We start from the raw sequence: 16817 nt of genomic DNA, 5'->3' as shown, positions 1-16817 counted from the left end.
GCAGGAACCTTGATTGGGCCAACTTCCATTTCAGAGGCTGTAGCCATGGTAAGCTGTGTGACTGATATATCTAATAAAGAACTAGAATTTCCTCCTCCATAAATGAATATTTAAGTAGCATGATCTGTATTGGTTTCTTCTAACAAAATTCTATTTCTTAATAAGAAAAAGCAATGTTCCACTGATATTTAGTTAGAATTTTGGTAAAAACGTGGGTGGTGACAAGTATAATATATTGGTATTAAGGGTCCTTAGAGCAAAGCTCTGATTTGCACCAAAATGTTGGCTCCTTCTTATTTTAAGAAAATTCTGTTCCCAAAATTATCAAAACCCTTAGGGTTAGAAGAGAGTTTAACCTCTTTAAACCTCCCTTCCAATCTTTGAATGTTCTTTTATGGCGTCCCCACCAAGCTGGCATCGCCTATATTGTGAATACTTCTCTTTACAGGGAGTGTAAAGGGAGCCACTTTTATCCTTGGGTAGCCTGGTGATTAAGTTTTTTCTTATTGCACAGAGCCCAACCCACCACATGCAGTCAGCATAGCATAAGTTTGCTAAATGAAATCTATTCACGTATTCTTTCATACGATATTTACTGGGGAGATACTATATGCCAGGAACTCTCCTAGGATCTTGAATAATATCAGAGCAAATCCATGTTCTTGTAGAGCTGATGTTCTAGCGCAGAAGCAAGAGGTGGTGGGAGAGACAATAAATTTTTTTAAAAAGTAAATCACATAAAATGTTACAAGGTGATAGATACAGTGGAAAAAAGCAAGAGTAGAGTTGAATGAAGGGGATTGGGAGGGAGGAGTGAGCTACAATTTTAAATAGACTGAATAGGGTAGGCCTCATTGAACGACTCCCTTTCCACTTCCCAGACCTGCAGGATAATATTAGTAATAATAATAGCTTCATATCTGTTAAATCCCAGCAGAGATTCTAAGCACTTTCTCTGTATGAAGTTCATTAAATCCTCATAACAACCCTGAGCTAGCTACTACTTTTATCCCCATTTTCATAGGAGTACACTAAGGGGTAGCGGTTAAGTAATTTGGCTAATATCATGCAACTAGTAAGAGATGGTGGTCGACTAACCTTGACCTTCTGGCTCCAGGCTTTGGCTCTCAAATGCTCAACACAGCTGCTTTTCAACGCATCTCCCAAGTCTCCTCGTTGACCACTGCCCTCTCAAGCGTTTCTTTCCCAGGCACGTGCTTTGTCCAGTGCCTTTCACTGTCTGTGATTCTTGGGATGAGGTTTAAAGTCTCTTTATCATCCTGGGGTTTGTTGAGAATACTTTAGCTTTATCTGATATCACTGGACAAGGGAGGGGGGCACCCAGAGCTTCACGAAACCCTCCTTGGGCACACTCTGACCAGGCACCCTTACATCAGTTTGGTAAGGTCACAGTGATCAAAATAAACATGAATTTTTTTTCTCAGTTTTGACATAAAAAGACATCTTTTTTCAGCAAATGTCACTGTGGTTTCAAAGCCTAAGTGTGATGTGTGAACGGGCAGCATTTGTAAAGTATTTCCTCCTCAGCCATAGGGTGAAATTATGCAAGCCAGTGAGTCCTGAAAACAGCTGCATCAAATTCTTAACACCTGCAAAAATAAAAAAAAGTTTTGAAAATAATTTTTCTTTGTTTTTAATTTGGGGATTGGTTGGTTTTCTGCTGTTTCAAACTCGGAAGGACACTCCAATTCACTAAACCTTCCATTGGAAAGAGAATTGGGGAATTTTAAGAGAGTTTTGCAAATCTAAGGGAGAGACTTCACTGGAATTATATTTTCATTGATGCACTTAAAACAACTTCTCCTGGAATAAGCCTCAGGACTGCTCCTTAAAGCAACGACAAAAGCCCCAGGCTCAAGTCCTCTAGTGCGCCCTGGATCACTCCCTCGGCTTCTCGGTAGAGTTTCTCTTCGTAGGGGTGGAGGTAGGTGGGGGTCTCGTCTTGTGCGAGGGGAACGCAGAGCCAAGCTCCCATGACCTGTTGCATCCTCCCCAGCTTTTCAAGTTAAAGCGCTGGATTTCCTGAAATTGTTGAACTGGATCTAAGCGCAGGCGCCCCCTTTCCCCTGCCCCCCTCCCTAGCAAGGTGAGGGTTGCTGCTGGGGAGAAGTGGGAGGGGGTGAGGTGGGGCTGGGATGGGGGCTGTTGGAGAGAAACTGAAGCGATGAACACAGGACAGGAAAAGTGGGAGGAGGAGGAAGGAGGGGGGAGGAGGAGGTCGTAAGATGAGAGAGGAGGGAAACGTGTCACCAGCTCGGCTCCGGGAGCTCCGCTGCCGCCGCGATTGTGGACTCGCGCGGGAGAGGACTTGAGTCTGGACCGGACCCCACGGAGGGCAGAGCCGGGAGAGAAGGCGGCTGAGCAGAGCGCGGCGGCGAGAGCCATCCCGGTCGCTCACTGCTCTCGGGTGAGAAAACTTTCTCGGGAAGACCGGAAACTTTTCCCTGGGCGCGCGGAGTCTGGGGCGGAGGCGAGCTGCGGGTGTGCGTGACTCGAGGTGACTCGGGAGGGGCTGGAGTCTGGCTCAGCAGTGGCACGGGATCGAGAACAAAATCGCCGGGCACACCGGGCACAATCCGGCGGGGCACGGGGAGGGGCCTTGGGGAAAGCGTTACATTTGGGGGCAACCGGGTGGGGGCCCCCGCGTGGTTAAGGATCCTCCGATCGGACGCTGCAGGAGGGTATAGAGGAAGGGGCTCGCGACCACCGTGGGGGGCGCGGGGGGGGGCGGGAAACGCGCCCAGCGTCCGCACTGGGGGGCGCGGGGGGGGGCGGGAAACGCGCCCAGCGTCCGCACCTTAGGGTGGGCGAGGGATCGCTGTGGGGGTGGAACGCGGGACGCCGCCGATCCTGGGACCCAGGCTGTGCCAGGAGATCGAAAAAGAAAGTTTGCTTGTCGGTCTTCCTCGTTCTCCTCTTTGGCCTGAGGGGCAGATCTAAAGAGCTGCCCCTACTCGGGCGCGGGCGATTCTGCGCCCCGAAACACCCCATCTTTTCCTGCCATTTCCCCCTTTTCCGGAGAGAGGCGTGGGAGGGGAGGCCAGAGAAGTGAGCCGCTTTGTCCCGAGCGCCGCTGGACCTGCGCGCTCTGCCGACTGGGGCGGGCCCGGGCGCAGCTTGCGGAGACCCGGCGGGGCGGGCGGCTCTCCTCGCCGGCGGCATCCCCTTTCTGCTTCACCTTTCCCGCCAGACCTCCCTTTGGAGAGGCTTTCCCCTGTGCGCCTACTGTGCGTGCGCAGAGCTCCTTGCGCGCACAGGGGGCGCCCTGGAGCCTCCGCCCCTGCAGCCCGCACCCTCTTGTCCCCAGCCTTCCGCCCCTTTTCTGAGGGGCGGCCGTCCGAGGGCAGAGCAGGTTGTGTTACTTGCAAACCGTGCTTCAGGAATCGGCTGTGGGGTGCCTCTGTGGTTGGCAACAGGGTTTTCCCCTTCTTCTACCCACCTGCCGTTGGTCACATGCCACCGCCTCTTCCCCCGCGGTGCCGGGAGCCCGCGTTTTGTTTGTCAGCAGTAAGGCGGTGAGTATTTATAGACGCGCTACAGTCTGCGGAGTGCAAGGTTTCAATTACTGCGATGCACCCCACAAGACGGAAGGCTCACGCGAGGCGGCTCAGCGGCAGGTCTGCTCCGGAGACTCGCTTGGAAATCGTTCTGGGCCGGAGTCTGCGGGCATCCCTGCTGGGGCAGAGTTCTGGACCTGTTGCCCAGACGATACGTGCAAATCCAAATGACCCATTGCAAAGGACCAAAGCAGTCAAGGACGCCAACTCCAGATTGTCTCCATCCCCTGCCCCCCCCCCCCATCAAAGGGTGCTCGCTGATCAAGCCTCAGAGACTACCCTTTTTACTTCCCTTTAGTGACCACCGTGGGTGCAGTCATGACATTTCACTGGCCTACATGCTGCAATATTTCACAGTGCTGCGCTCTGGTAAATTGCTCTCTGGCTGGAAGGCGCTGTTACAACATGAAGCAGCAAGCAGGTCAGGAGGAGAGGTGGAACTTGCAGAAACTAATTTAGCCACATTTTAAATTTAGCCCCTGATGAGGTTCCTAGTACGACTGAGGAAAGTGCAGCCCTCCTCTCTGTGGAACCTGGCTGGCCTGTCTTCTCTGGTTGCATTCAGCCCAAGAATCTGACCGAGGGTGCTGTTCAGAGTGTTTTTGTAGAATGTAGCAGATAAGGGAAACAATGCTTGGTCAGTCCACAAAGTTGTCTTTGGTTTTTTCAGCTCCAACTATTGTCCTTTCAGTATTTTACTGAAGCTTCTGACAGCCAGAACCATTAGTAGTGTAAAAAAGAAAGGCGTTAGAAATAGGCTTGTTTGACTGGGTTCTTTCTCAAGAGCTTAGTTTAGACAAAATTATTTCTCGAGGAGACCTCGTTTCTTTCAGATCCAGAGGGTCATGGATGTGTATTTATTTCAATGGGTGAAATTTCAGTAATGGTCTGTGTTTGAACATTACAAAAATGTTCCCTTTATTTTAAAAAAGGGGGCAAGTGCCTATCGTGGCCTTAATATGTCTTAAACTTTGTACTAACAGACTCTGATAATATTATATAATCTGCACCAAAACAATGATGAAATAGGTACTATCATATCCCCATTACATAGATAAGCCCACTGAGGCTTAGAGAACTTAAGTAATTTGTCCAAAGCAACACACACAGGGGTGGAGCTGAGAATGGGCTCCAGATCCGTTACTCCAGCCTTGTAGTGCCAGCCTGTTCTGGAGATGTCTTTCCTTTCAGGGCCTCAGTTATTAATTAGGTCATCTTATAGTTGATTAACTTGGTGGCTTTTTTCTTTAAATGTCACATAATATCGCAGAGTGGCTCAATAACTGAAAAAAATAATCCCAGTCTTGTCTTTAGAAAACTATCACACTGCTATCTGAAAATTTCATGCTGGAAATCCAGAGCTAATGTCATAATCTTCAATTCATTCATGCACAATCTATGTGCAACATTTAGACCATTCATCTGTAGAAAATTGAAATCAGTAAGGGCTTTGTGGATTTCTTAATGATTTCTCTGTCTTAGGGAATTTGTAGGTGTGCATGTGCATAATCCGCTGTGGTCATTCCTTTTGTATTGCCCTTGTACAAGGTAAAGTAGACTGAAATCTTTCTTGAATTGTAGCCTTTTTCATGTTCATCTTTTCTTGCAGAGCTAGACCAATACAGAATTGATTTGAGAAATAGAGTGTGAGGCCCTATGAAAGATCCCTACTGTGTTTAGCGTTCATCATTGAAAGTTTATTCCCTAGAGTTGCCTCTGTATGTGCAAAATGTAAATGCTTGCCGAAAGCAATGCTTATAGAAAGTATCATTTGTGAACAAGTCAGTGGGAATTGATATTTCAGTTGCTGAAAGTTGGGAATAAAGTATTTTGTGGGCTTTGTGTGGGGTATGAGGTTAGTAATTTTGGAACAGAGACAGTGGTACCCTGTTAAGCAGAAGGTACTGTTTTACAAGGGAAGATTCCCCTTTGGAGCTAAGAAGGAGGTTGGGAGCATAGATGATACAAAGCAGTAATGGGGCATCAGAGGTGAACTTGAGTTATTTACGCTTTTGTCAGGGGCTGAAGATCCAAGGCAAGGTTTACCTTGAAACTTGTACAGTTAAACGAGCCAACTTATTTACTGGGCAATAACTGTGAGCCAGGTCCAGCCACAGTAATGTTATTTGAACCTCCCAACAACTGTGCAGGTAGCTATTCTTTTCTCTATTTTAAGATGTGAAAATGAAGGCTCAGAGAGGTTAATTACTTTCCTGATGTCACACAGCTATTAACTAAAGCCCCTTGTTCTTTCTAGTTCATTTTGATATCTACCCTTGAAGGCCTTCCATGAAGAACCCAGGGTCCCAAGTACTCAAGAAGGTCCTACTTGTTCACGTGGAAGTTTCTGGAAGTTTCTGGATCAGAGCAGTGTGGTAGCACTAAAATGAGGGCACAGGAGTTGGATGAACAATGGAGGAACTAAAGGGACAGTCTGGATAATTCTGACAGTAGTTATCCCATGGAAGAAGGAGAGAGGCCCAGAAGGTATTGTGAATTTAAGAATTACTGGCATTGGTCTGGCTGGGGATGGCTGTCACATTGCTCGGCAAGACCTGGTGATTAGCCTGCCTGACAAGGTGCTGAGAGGGGAAAATGGGGGGAGGAAGTGCTACCACCTCCCTTGGCCTGGCTTCTGTTGTGAAGAGGCCTTGTTAGAAACCCCAGGTTACAGTCGATATAAATTAGGGAGTCCGTGAGACCCGTTTCCATTTTAATTGGACTTGGCGCTTTGAGGTAACAGTCGCCCAATCTCTCTCTTTATTCTTTTCTTACGTTTTGCCAGTTTATGGCCTTTGTAGATCAATCCTTGGATTTCATTTAGAGGTATGAGAGAGAGAGAGAGAGAGAGAGAGAGAGAGAGAGAAAGAGGAAGAAAAAAAAAAGAGTGAAGGTTAGTGATTATCTAAATTGGATTAAGCTCTGTCTAGCAGCCATTTAAAGAAATACTGCTTGCTCTCTAATTACCATCAACTAGGAATTTAAACGGTCTCTTAAATTTAAGCTGACTTTTTTTCTTTCTTTCTCTTTTTTTTTTTTTTTGGCCCTCTGATAGTTGCAGCCTTAACATATTCTGGAAGTTTGGGGGCTTTTTATATATTCTTCAAATGTGTGGAGGACATTCTCTGCCTCCTCCCTTTAAAAAATATTACATTTCTATAACAGGATAATAAATGATACTATTATATACTGGCTTGGTTAAAAGGCAGAAGCTCATGGCCAGGTTCAGCCGCGGCTCTGGCTGTCTGGAGAGCGAGTCAGTTCACCGAGTTCTTTGTCAGAAATGTAGAGACACCTATGTTAGGCTTTCAGGGTGGAGTATGGCTCACGTATTTTTCTCTGTAGTAAAAAGTTAGGCTTAGAATGAAAATCAGCCACCTTTACTCTGCGTGGAAGCTTTGAGTCAAAAATATGAGCGTTCTTTATCAAAGTGGGTGGTGTGTGTGCTTTGGGGCTGGGACTAAGGTGAGGCAAGTGAGGCATCAAGAGCGTGGCCCTGAGAGAGATGCCTCATTCGCCTCTCCCTCTTCCCAGACCTGCTGTGCTTATGGTGAACTGTGCCCAGAAGGGCTCTGGAGAGATCTCTCTCCCTCTTGACCATGGCCAGGTCGACATCTACCCCTGCCACTGCCCAGACAGCCTCTCATAATTATTTGTACAATTTATTTTGCATATAATCATATGTTACAAAAAGCATGTGTTTACCTCTAAGCTTTCATTCTCTTTTCCTCACCTCAATTTGAGGGTGTAAATATGAGATTTCTCTCAGGCACTCATCAGTGTTCTGGTTTCACTTTAGCTGACCACCAAACACCAGCAACACCTCCAGTTTGTTGCTTCTCTCATTTCTTACAGAACTTCCTTCAACTTTGCTGGTTCTTTTGGACACAGGCCAAGTTCTGTGTTTTGTTGAAGGCATCTGTGACAGCGGTTAGGTTTCTAGCAAATACTAGGATTAAGGGGGCACTTAGGGGCTCCCTTGGCCATTCAGGAACTAAAGTATATGTTCATTTAAGCTGAGCCTGGGAGAATACGTGAAGGAATTTGTTTTCCTCTGCTTCCCAAGGACTGGGGGCAAAAATCCAGCAAGGGCTCTGATGTGTGTCTGTATTATTCTGAACTAAGCTGCCTCAAACCCTGTTACAACCTGCTCGTGACCTCAGCTGCGTAAATCCTCCGTGTAAACCCTTTTACGCTTGCTGTTGAACTCTAAATACTCTTCTGGAACGGGTTCAGCATCATTCCCCAGATGTCTTTGGGGGAGAGCACGTCAGCTGCTACTGTCATTTTGGAGAGCTCCACTACAGCTTGCTGGCCGCTGGAGTCCACCACTGTGCAGCTGTATGGCCACTTTCATTGTAAAATATCTGGATGCAAAAGTAGTGGGTGAACATGGTAATCCTTTGCAGCGTTCTGAGATAACTGAAAAAAAAAAAAAAAAACCTTGACCAACAGGATAATCGATTCCTTTCAGGCTTCAGAAAAGCCCCCAAGACACCCCCAAAGGTTGGAATCAACTTTGCAGAGGGGAGAGTTGTTCAGAGAGGGCACGCATTGGTCCTAACTGGCATCTTGGAGACAACACAGGTCGGGGATTTGAGATCTGGAATCTGATCCCGACTCTGCTGTGGGCAAGCTGTCTGACCCTGGGCCAGTTGCTCAGTGTTCCTCTCTATAAAATTACGAGATTGGTCTCCCGCGAAGGTTCCTTCCTGTTCTAAAATTCTGTGACGGCCAAGGAGGTGTGGTTTAGAGCAGTCCTTCTCCAAGTGCATACGAATCACCCGGCCGGGGATCTTGTTAAGCCACAGAACCTGATTCAGTGGGTCTGGGTTGGGGCCTGAATGACTAACAAGCTCCCAGGTGATGCTGGTTCCGCTGATTCTCAGGTTGCTGGTTATGTAGCCACAGGCACTAGAGTCTGGACCAGGGTCTCTCAACCTTGGCCCTATTGACACTTGGGGCTGGACAATTCTTTGTTGTGGGAAGCTGTCCTGTGCATTGTAGGATAACAGCATCCCTGACCTCTACCTGCTAGATGCCTGTAGTACCCTTCACACCTCCCCAGTATGGCAGCCAAAAAATACCTCCAGACGTTGCTGAATGTCTCCTGTAGGAGAGGAGGGCAAAATCACACCTGGTTGAGAACATTGGTTCTCCTTAGAACAGTGTTATCAATCCTGGCTGTACATCAGAATCACCTGGAAGATGTCTAGAAAATACAATAGTCTGGGGTTCTTCTCTTAAATTCTGGAAAGGTACTAGTCCCAGACTTGAGTCGTGGTGCTATTATCCTTCCATAGCTGTGGGACCAGTTGTTCCTCTGGCCTCCGAACCAGAAACTCTTCACTTCTAAAACAGAGGTCATAATGATGCCTACTTCCGAGGGTTGTTGGGAGGATCAACTGAGATGACATGAAAATGAGCTTTAGAAACTACAGTCATCCCTCAGTATCTGCAGGGCACTGGTTCCAGGACCTCTCTCCCCTTCCCTATACCGAAATCCAAGGATGCTCAAGTTCTTTACATTCGGCCCTCTGTACCCGAGGGCTCAGAACCCGCAGATATGTTAGGCTGACTGTATAAAGTGCTGTGCAGATGTCAGTGGCGAGTGTTATACCACAGGCCCCTGGAGTTTTATTTTATTTGTTCAATTACCTTATTTATTTTTCCCAGGACTGGATTCATCTTCCCACAGGTCTGCCTAAGTGACCTCCATACTTTTCCCTCATTATTCCTCCAGCGCTGGCAGTTAGGAGCTGTGCGTGTTTTTCTGCAGTCAAAAACTGGCAGCCCGGGAGCCAAACTTTGGCATCAGAAATGTCTTGTTTGGTTTGAGTCGTGTTTTGAAAAAAAAATGATTATTTTCTCCAGTATTTAAAAATTGGGAGATTTGACATATAAACACAGGTTTCCAATTTTTCTTTAAAAATACAAAAGGAAGACTGAGTGTTCTCTTTAGTTTGGTATGGTCCCCACCTGGCCTTCTAAGCGTGGTTGTGTTTTCTGCCTTGGCCCCTGTAGGCACTGAGTTTGCCATCTCAGCTTTAGGCCTTCCTGTGTTTTTCTTTCATCGTGACCAAATTACTATTCCTTTTTTCTCTTTTCTTTATCACCGGTAGGACAACATCTGGCTCATCTTTGCATCCTGGGTAGTGGGTGCTCCCTAGCTCTTTATTAAAATGCGATATTTTGTCCCATCCTTTTCTGTCACAGATGAAAAAAAAAGGATACTCGTTGAGCTTTACCTATGAAAGCTTGCTTTTCCTTCCCCAAATTGCCTTTCCAGTGTCCAGCGCCCATATTCTTTAGAGAAACACAAGAAAATGGAGAGCATGTATTTTCGGTTGACCTTTCATTAACTTTACTTTGTAACTGGAGAAGGTGATTTAACCTTTGTGCGTCAATCTTGTCTCAACTGTCCATCTTCAGTTACAGCCCTCAGTGTCGACTTGCATTTATAACATTACTTCTAAGTATTTCCTGCGAGCCCCTGAGCCCCTTGGGGGCAGACACTTTATTCTTCTTTGCCCCATATGGCTTTCTCTACTTAGATCCTGGCACACAGCGGACCTTCTAACATGTGGTGGTTGCATGAACTTGAATCGAACTCATGACCTCCCTGAAATGATCGTATCCCAAGAGCCCCTTCAGGCTTCTGACTCTCTATCCGGTGCTGTTTACACTTGGCCCCATGACACAGGAAGGAGTGCCCTTTCCCTTCATCTCCTTTTCTTACGAAAAAGCACTCCATCCTGATTCTGCAATGGGAGAGTGAAGCTAATTTTTAATAAATTGCACGTGTTAATCTAGAGCACATTTCCCCACACTGAAGACTCTTGTTGGCTGCCAGACAGTAGCTTTTGACCGCTCTGTCACCCCCCAGAGATTTATGTATGTTCCATGTCAGCAACGTAATTGCAGACATCACGGTCGGTCTCGGCTACTGCTGGTGTCTAGCCTCTTGGTTTATCATCTGGGAGGCACTGCAGAATTGCTCTGGATGGCGTTTATGGGCCACACCCAAACAATCTGCACTCCAAGAAACTCCCTCCTCAGAGTGAGGCTTATAGAGGGGTAGATAAGATGTGTGGTTATTCCCCACAGTTTTGCTTGACTTGTATCACAGGAGGGGATTTTTCTGGTGATTATACTGTGGTTTGAGGCCTGGGTGATGACGATGATGGGATGAAATAATTACTTCTAGATGGATCTGAATTGTCAGTGCTCTGAGTCCTGTGGACATTTAGCCAACACTTTGAAACAGAGAGAAACACGCGCCTGCATCCTGTTTGTGCCGACATTTACTCTTGCACAAATTCAGACTCCCAGACTCTTCTGTCTGCGCTCGGTTTCCAGTGGAGCGCTGAGAAAGTTGCCTCATTCTTCCTGTTGAGCCTTTTCCATAGTCCAAACTTGACCCTTAACATTTTCTTGTTTGTGGGAGTGTCTGTCTCTCGGCTGTCTTTTGTTTCCTCAAAGTGGCGAAGTTTGGTCCTTAATCCCAACGAGTGTGCTGTGCTCTGCAGCAGTCGCCTTCCTCTGCTGTGTTTGTAGGATCCACTGACCAGCATGCAGACCCAGGACTCTGTGCCCGCGTGGCCCAGGTCCAATAATGCTTAGGCGGACCCCAGTTCAGGCAGAAGGATGGGCATTTTTCTGGTCCCCCAGAAATGGGAGGGCTGCTCTTTCTGCTGGCTTGGAAGTCCACATTTCATCCCATCATTCAAAATTATTTACTGGGCACCTTTTATGTGCCCAGCACTGTGCTCATAGCGGGATACAGCAGTGAACGAGACAAGCAAGGTCTTACAGGTCTTTAAGGAACTTACGTGCTCTCAGGGCCAGTCAGACAGTGAACAAGGAAACACAATGACTTCAGCTCGCTTGAAGGTACCATGAAGAAACGAAGCTTCCTTCCTGTAAGGGACAGAGCATACAGGCTGCCTGAACCTGGTAAGAAGCTGTTGGTGATGGTTGAGAAGGGAAGGCATGGGTGGTGACTGTGTGGCAGACAGGAATGTTGCTAAAACAGCGGGTTGGGAGTTCAGGCCCAGGAATCAGGTAGGATTTGACTTTTGGTCCCACTTAGTATTCTGACCTTGGGCAAGTTAATTTCCAGGCTTCAGTTTCTTCCTCTGCAAAATGGGAATAACAAAACCTACTTCCTGTAGGTTAGTTTAGGGTGGAAATGAACTAAGGTGATAGATGCCCGTAGAGGCTCGGCACCATGCCACCATCATGACCAGCCTCTGATGATGGTTAGTATATTCTTAGGAGCAGCACCAATAGTAAAATCGGCACGGTAGGCAATTGATTTGCAAAATGGTCCCACTGCTCTTAAAAACCGACTTCTGACTTGGTTTCCATCCCATGGGCAGAGGCTGGGTAGTTCAAATCTGGTTCCCTAGGTTGGCTTAGAGGGTTCTGTTTGGTGTGTGTTTCTTTTAGTGAAATCCCAGGTGCTGCTGGCTCTCCTTGGTGAAGAGTATACCTGGGTGTGTATGTGATATGGGGGTGGGGGGTTGCTTGTGGCTCTACCGAGGAATCGATAATGGGGTAAGAGTGAGATAAGAGAGAGAACTTGTTGGTTAAAGAGACTGGTCAACTAGATGATGTGGCAGGTGGGAGCTGATACATTGGCTGAGGGCTGGTTCTGTGTATGCACTGTGTCGGGTCTGATCCCCCTCCAAGTCTGTCAGAGGCACCCAGTTTTGTGTGGCTTACAGGGTAGGGACTGAATGCATGGCTGGTGATGCTGAGAGGTTATCATGGCCATCAGCAAAGCCAAACTCTTAACTAGCTGAGAAGTCAATAGATTTAGGGAAGGGAAGTGACTTACCCAAGGCCACAGTGGCTGGGTAAGTGCTGGCTTACGTTACACCCCCGTTAGGCTCTGGGTAAAAGGTGTGAGAAGGTTTGGTGGTCATAGCTACGATGGGATAAAATAAGGGTCACCAAGCTATATGTGAGGCCCCCAAAGTGTTAGTCGGCCTGGTGAATTAGTTGCCAATACTTACATATCAAGTGATTTCAACATTTTAAAAAGTCTGGATTTGGGGCTTCTCTTCGAAAATTCAGATCTGGGACTGCTGGGCTTTTATACTGAGATGGCAAAAAACAGATTGGATTGAGCAATGGCTGGCTCCTTTAGCCTGAGTTGGTCCTGCCCACTCTCTGGCGTGTTCCAGGCTCAGCCCTTTGGGCTTGTTTGTGATGCATGATGCAAAGACGGAAAGAAATTGGTTCTTCCTTTCATCCTCTTTTCTTACCAGGGTTTATTTTCTGGCCCATGTATTGCTAACAAGGCAGCTGCTTTTATAGCGTGAGTGTGCTGAATAAATAAATTTGCGTTGAATGAATGAGTGAATGGATAGTTATGGATAGAGGGCTGCACTGGGGAACAGGAGCCAGGTTTGAATCCTGACTCCCCTCCCCCCTCCCCCCTCCCCGATAGCTGAGTGACTTTGAACAAATCATATAAGCTCTACTGATTTTTACTTTTGGAGGAGGGAGGGAAGTAGGAGGTGGTCACTGTTGTTTTTACTTATTTATTTGAATAAGTAATACATCTTCATGTTTCAAAATTCAAAAGGTACAAAAGGGTTTATAGAGAAAAGTGTTCCCCTCTGTATCCCTACCACCCAGCTCCTTTCCTGGGGAAAACCTGTGTTACCAGTTCCTGGTTTGTCCTTTCAGAGATACTTTATGCTCATGCAGTGAAATATGCAAATACTCTTTTTCATTATTTTTATGTAGATGGGAGCCTAATATACAAATGATTCTATGTTTAGCTTTTCAACACGCTTCACTCAGAGTGTCCCCTGGAGAGCATCCCCGTCTCTCCCCTTCTTTCTTAGATTCCAGAGTATGGGATACCATAGTTGACATAGTCAGTCCTCTGTTGCTGAGCATTTAGGGTCTTCCCAACCCACTGCTGTTATGAAGAAGCCTGGAGTAAAAACCCTGGTTCCATAAGCCACTTGACATGCCTGGAATAACATTACTGGGAGTAGACTTGCTGTGTCTGAGGGTACAGCCATTGTTATTTTGGCAGACCTTGTCAAATTTCCCTCCATAGCAGTTGCCCCAGACTGCTGTCCCTCCAGCAGGGCGTGAGAGTGCCTGTTGTCCCACACCATGGCTGGGTGTCACCTTTTGGGACTTACGAGGGCTTTGTGAAGAGCAGTGTTCTATAAAAATTTTAATACTAGCTACAATTTGGGGGACCCCTACTGTGGGCCAGGCCATGGTCTGGGCTGTCTCATTTAATGTTAACAACATCGAGGTAAGTATCACAGTCATTTGACAGATGAGGAAACTGAGATTCAGAGAGGTTGAGCCATTTATCCAGGTCACCCAGTTAATAAATTGTAGAGGCTGGATTTGAACCCAGGTTTGTTAGATTTCAATACCAGGATGTTTTCATACAGTAAAGCTGTATGTAATTTGAGGTGTCGGTATCCTCAGCTGACACTTACTTATAGTTTCTGTGTCTCCCAGCAATAGTACCTCTCAGGGGGCTGGTTCAGTTGCTCGTTTATCAAATATCTGTGGAATTCCTGCACTATACCAAGCTCTGGGGATGCACTTGAGAACAAGACAGACATAGTCCCTGACCTTATGGACCTCATAAAAACAATAAGAAACGATTCTGTAGTGATTTATTGAGCTAGATTGTGATATGACAACAAAGGAGGTGAGGAGGGTGCTCTATGGGGTGATGTGACCTGATCATGGGGGAGGGGGAGGAGGGCCTTTCTGAGCAAAGGAAGTTTAGACAATAAAGGGTGTACAGGTTTGAGCCTGGAGAAGTGAGTGGGAAGTATTTCACACAGAGGGCACAGCATGTGCAAAGGTCCTGGGGCAGGAAAGAGTGGGTGGTATTAGGGGAAATGAAGGAAAGTCAATGAGCTGGCATGCAGAGTGAAGGGAGATGAGAGTGTGAGGTTGGGGTTTGGGGATTTATTCTAAGACCCGTGGGGAGCCTTTGAAGTCATTGAAGCAACATCAGCCATAAGCATCACAGGCACTGGGCTGTTGGGTTCTTGTCCTAAGCAGCACCTCCATTTCCTTCTCTGTAAGATGGGGATGGTGATGGCACACAGGGCTTTCCAAACATTTTGAATGTTACAGACGGTAGGAAATACTGGGACATTTAGACTCAGTACGAGTAATATACACGTTTCTCCCAAATGCAGTGCACTCTGATATTTTCTGTTCTAATCTATATCATTAAAGGTTTTTGGTCAAGATCCCCTAAATTTATTTTAGAAACACCGAGATAATACATGTCAAGTGCCTGCACCTTCCTTCGCCCTCAGCGAACGTGCTATCATTCTCTGCTCTCATCATTATAAAGATCTCTCTGGCCACAGTTAGAGAATGGATGGGTGAAGTTGAATGACAGTATCTAAATCCTGACGCAGCTTAAGGACGTTGCCTCTTCATTTCTGTGTTTGTGTCCCAGGGAAGGAGCTCCACGCTGGGCTTCCTGCCTGCAGGGTCTCCTGGGGGCGGGGGTGGGGGGGACGTGTCAGATGGACTTTCTGTCTGGTTTCCCTGGGAACTGGTTTCTCCTCGTTTTCCATTTTCTGGGCGGCCACATCAGACTGAGTACCCAGTTTTCTTTGACTTCTTTGTTATTTACACTCAGAATGGCTTTTTCCTGGAAGCCTCAGAGTCATTATAAGCCACCCACTTCTTTATTTTAAGTTGTGCCATGGTCCTACTTCCCTTTTCAGAGTTGAGGGTTGGAGCCTTAGTAGAATTCATTTGCATTTTCCACTGAGTGTACCACCTTCTTCTGCCTACTGGCCCGGCACGAAAGCTGCGCCCCCTCCCCGTACCCTGGCCCTGGAAGCTGGGAGGAGAAGGCAAGAAACCACATTCTTTTTCTCCAAGAAACACATTCTGGATCGTGAGTGCAGAGGATTCCAAAGAGACCCCTGTGCAGTGAGCCCGGGAGAGCAAGGCCAGTGGCAGCACCCAGTAACCCTCTAACTGCCTCACGCTTCATGGACACAGGACCCCGGCTCTCCAGATTACTGAAGTGAACGCTTCCAGCACCCAAAACTTAACCCCCTAAACCATCTTAGAAGCACATTTTTCTAAATGTTAGTAACCTCATCGGTCCTTCACGAGGGAATATCTGCTGAGACGCTGTGGTTTCTGTAACTCAGAGACTTTAGGCAAAGAAGGTTTTGTGGTGGTGACAATGATGATGGTGGTGGTTGTAGCTGAAGTGTGTCCCCCCCAAATTCATATGTTGAGACCTAGCCCCTAGTACCTTCGAATGTGACTGTGTTTGGAGATAGGGCCTTTACAGAGGTGACTGAGTTAAAATGAGCTTGTTAGGGTGGGCCCTAATCCAATCTGACTGGCGTCCTCATAAGAAGAGAAGATTTGGACACACAAAGAGACACCAGGGGATGCATATACACAGAGGAAAGGCCACGTGAGGACACAGGGAGAAGGTGGCCATCTGCAAGCCAAGGAGAGAGGCCTCAGGAGAAACCAACCTTGCTGACGCCTTGATCTTGAACTTGTATCTCCTGAACTGCAAGAAAATAAATTTCTGTTGCTTTAACCATCCCATCTGTGGTATTTGGTTACAGCAGACTGAGCAGGCTAATACAGCAGTGATGGTGGCAGTAATAAAAATAAACAATAGGTAGCATATATCAAGCGCTTGCTGCATACCAAGACTATTTTAAGCCTTACTTGAATCATCTCATCCAGCCCTCCCACCAATCCTAAATCTCCTGCCTTGGCTGGGAGTGGTGACATGGTGCCTGGCTCTAGCCCCTTTGCTCTGAACCGCCACTGCACCTGTGGTAGCACCTGCATAGTTCCAGGAACCATGCCAAGCACCTCGTAGATAATCTTTCTCATCGGCACCACAACTCTCCAAGTTCCTGTGTTTTAGATGTAGAGACTGCAGTTTAGAGTGGTCCAGGGACACAGAGTGAGTATATTCTCTTTCTGTTGGCTGCAATAACAAATTCCCACAACCTTGGTGGCTTAAAACATCAGAAATGTATTCTCTCACAGTTCTAGAGTCAAAAGTCCAGAATCAATGTGTCACAGGGTCACACTCCTTCCAGAGGCTCTAGGGGTGAATCTCTTTTTCTGTTTTTCACAGTATACCAACTTCTAGCTGCACTGGGAGAATCTATTTCTTTCCTCTCTCAGCTTCCTCTGGTGGCTGCCGGCATTCCCTTGCTTTTTGGTGGTTTT

General features: G+C 46.9%; 1 protein-coding gene across 1 annotated transcript in view; it reads left to right on the top strand.

Moving 5' to 3' along the window:
* The first annotated feature begins 2288 nt into the window (after positions 1–2288).
* PRR5L (proline rich 5 like) overlaps positions 2289–16817 on the top strand; it is a 69651-nt gene continuing 55122 nt past the window's right edge. Inside the window, exon 1 of the mRNA XM_007450622.1 lies at positions 2289–2428. The gene's annotated coding sequence lies outside the window, so the exon portion shown is untranslated. The remainder of the gene's footprint in view (positions 2429–16817) is intronic.

Source organism: Lipotes vexillifer, unplaced genomic scaffold (assembly GCF_000442215.2).
Source record: "Lipotes vexillifer unplaced genomic scaffold, Lipotes_vexillifer_v1.1 scaffold980, whole genome shotgun sequence".
NCBI lineage: Eukaryota > Metazoa > Chordata > Mammalia > Artiodactyla > Lipotidae > Lipotes > Lipotes vexillifer.
This window is presented reverse-complemented; position numbering and strand designations above follow the sequence as displayed.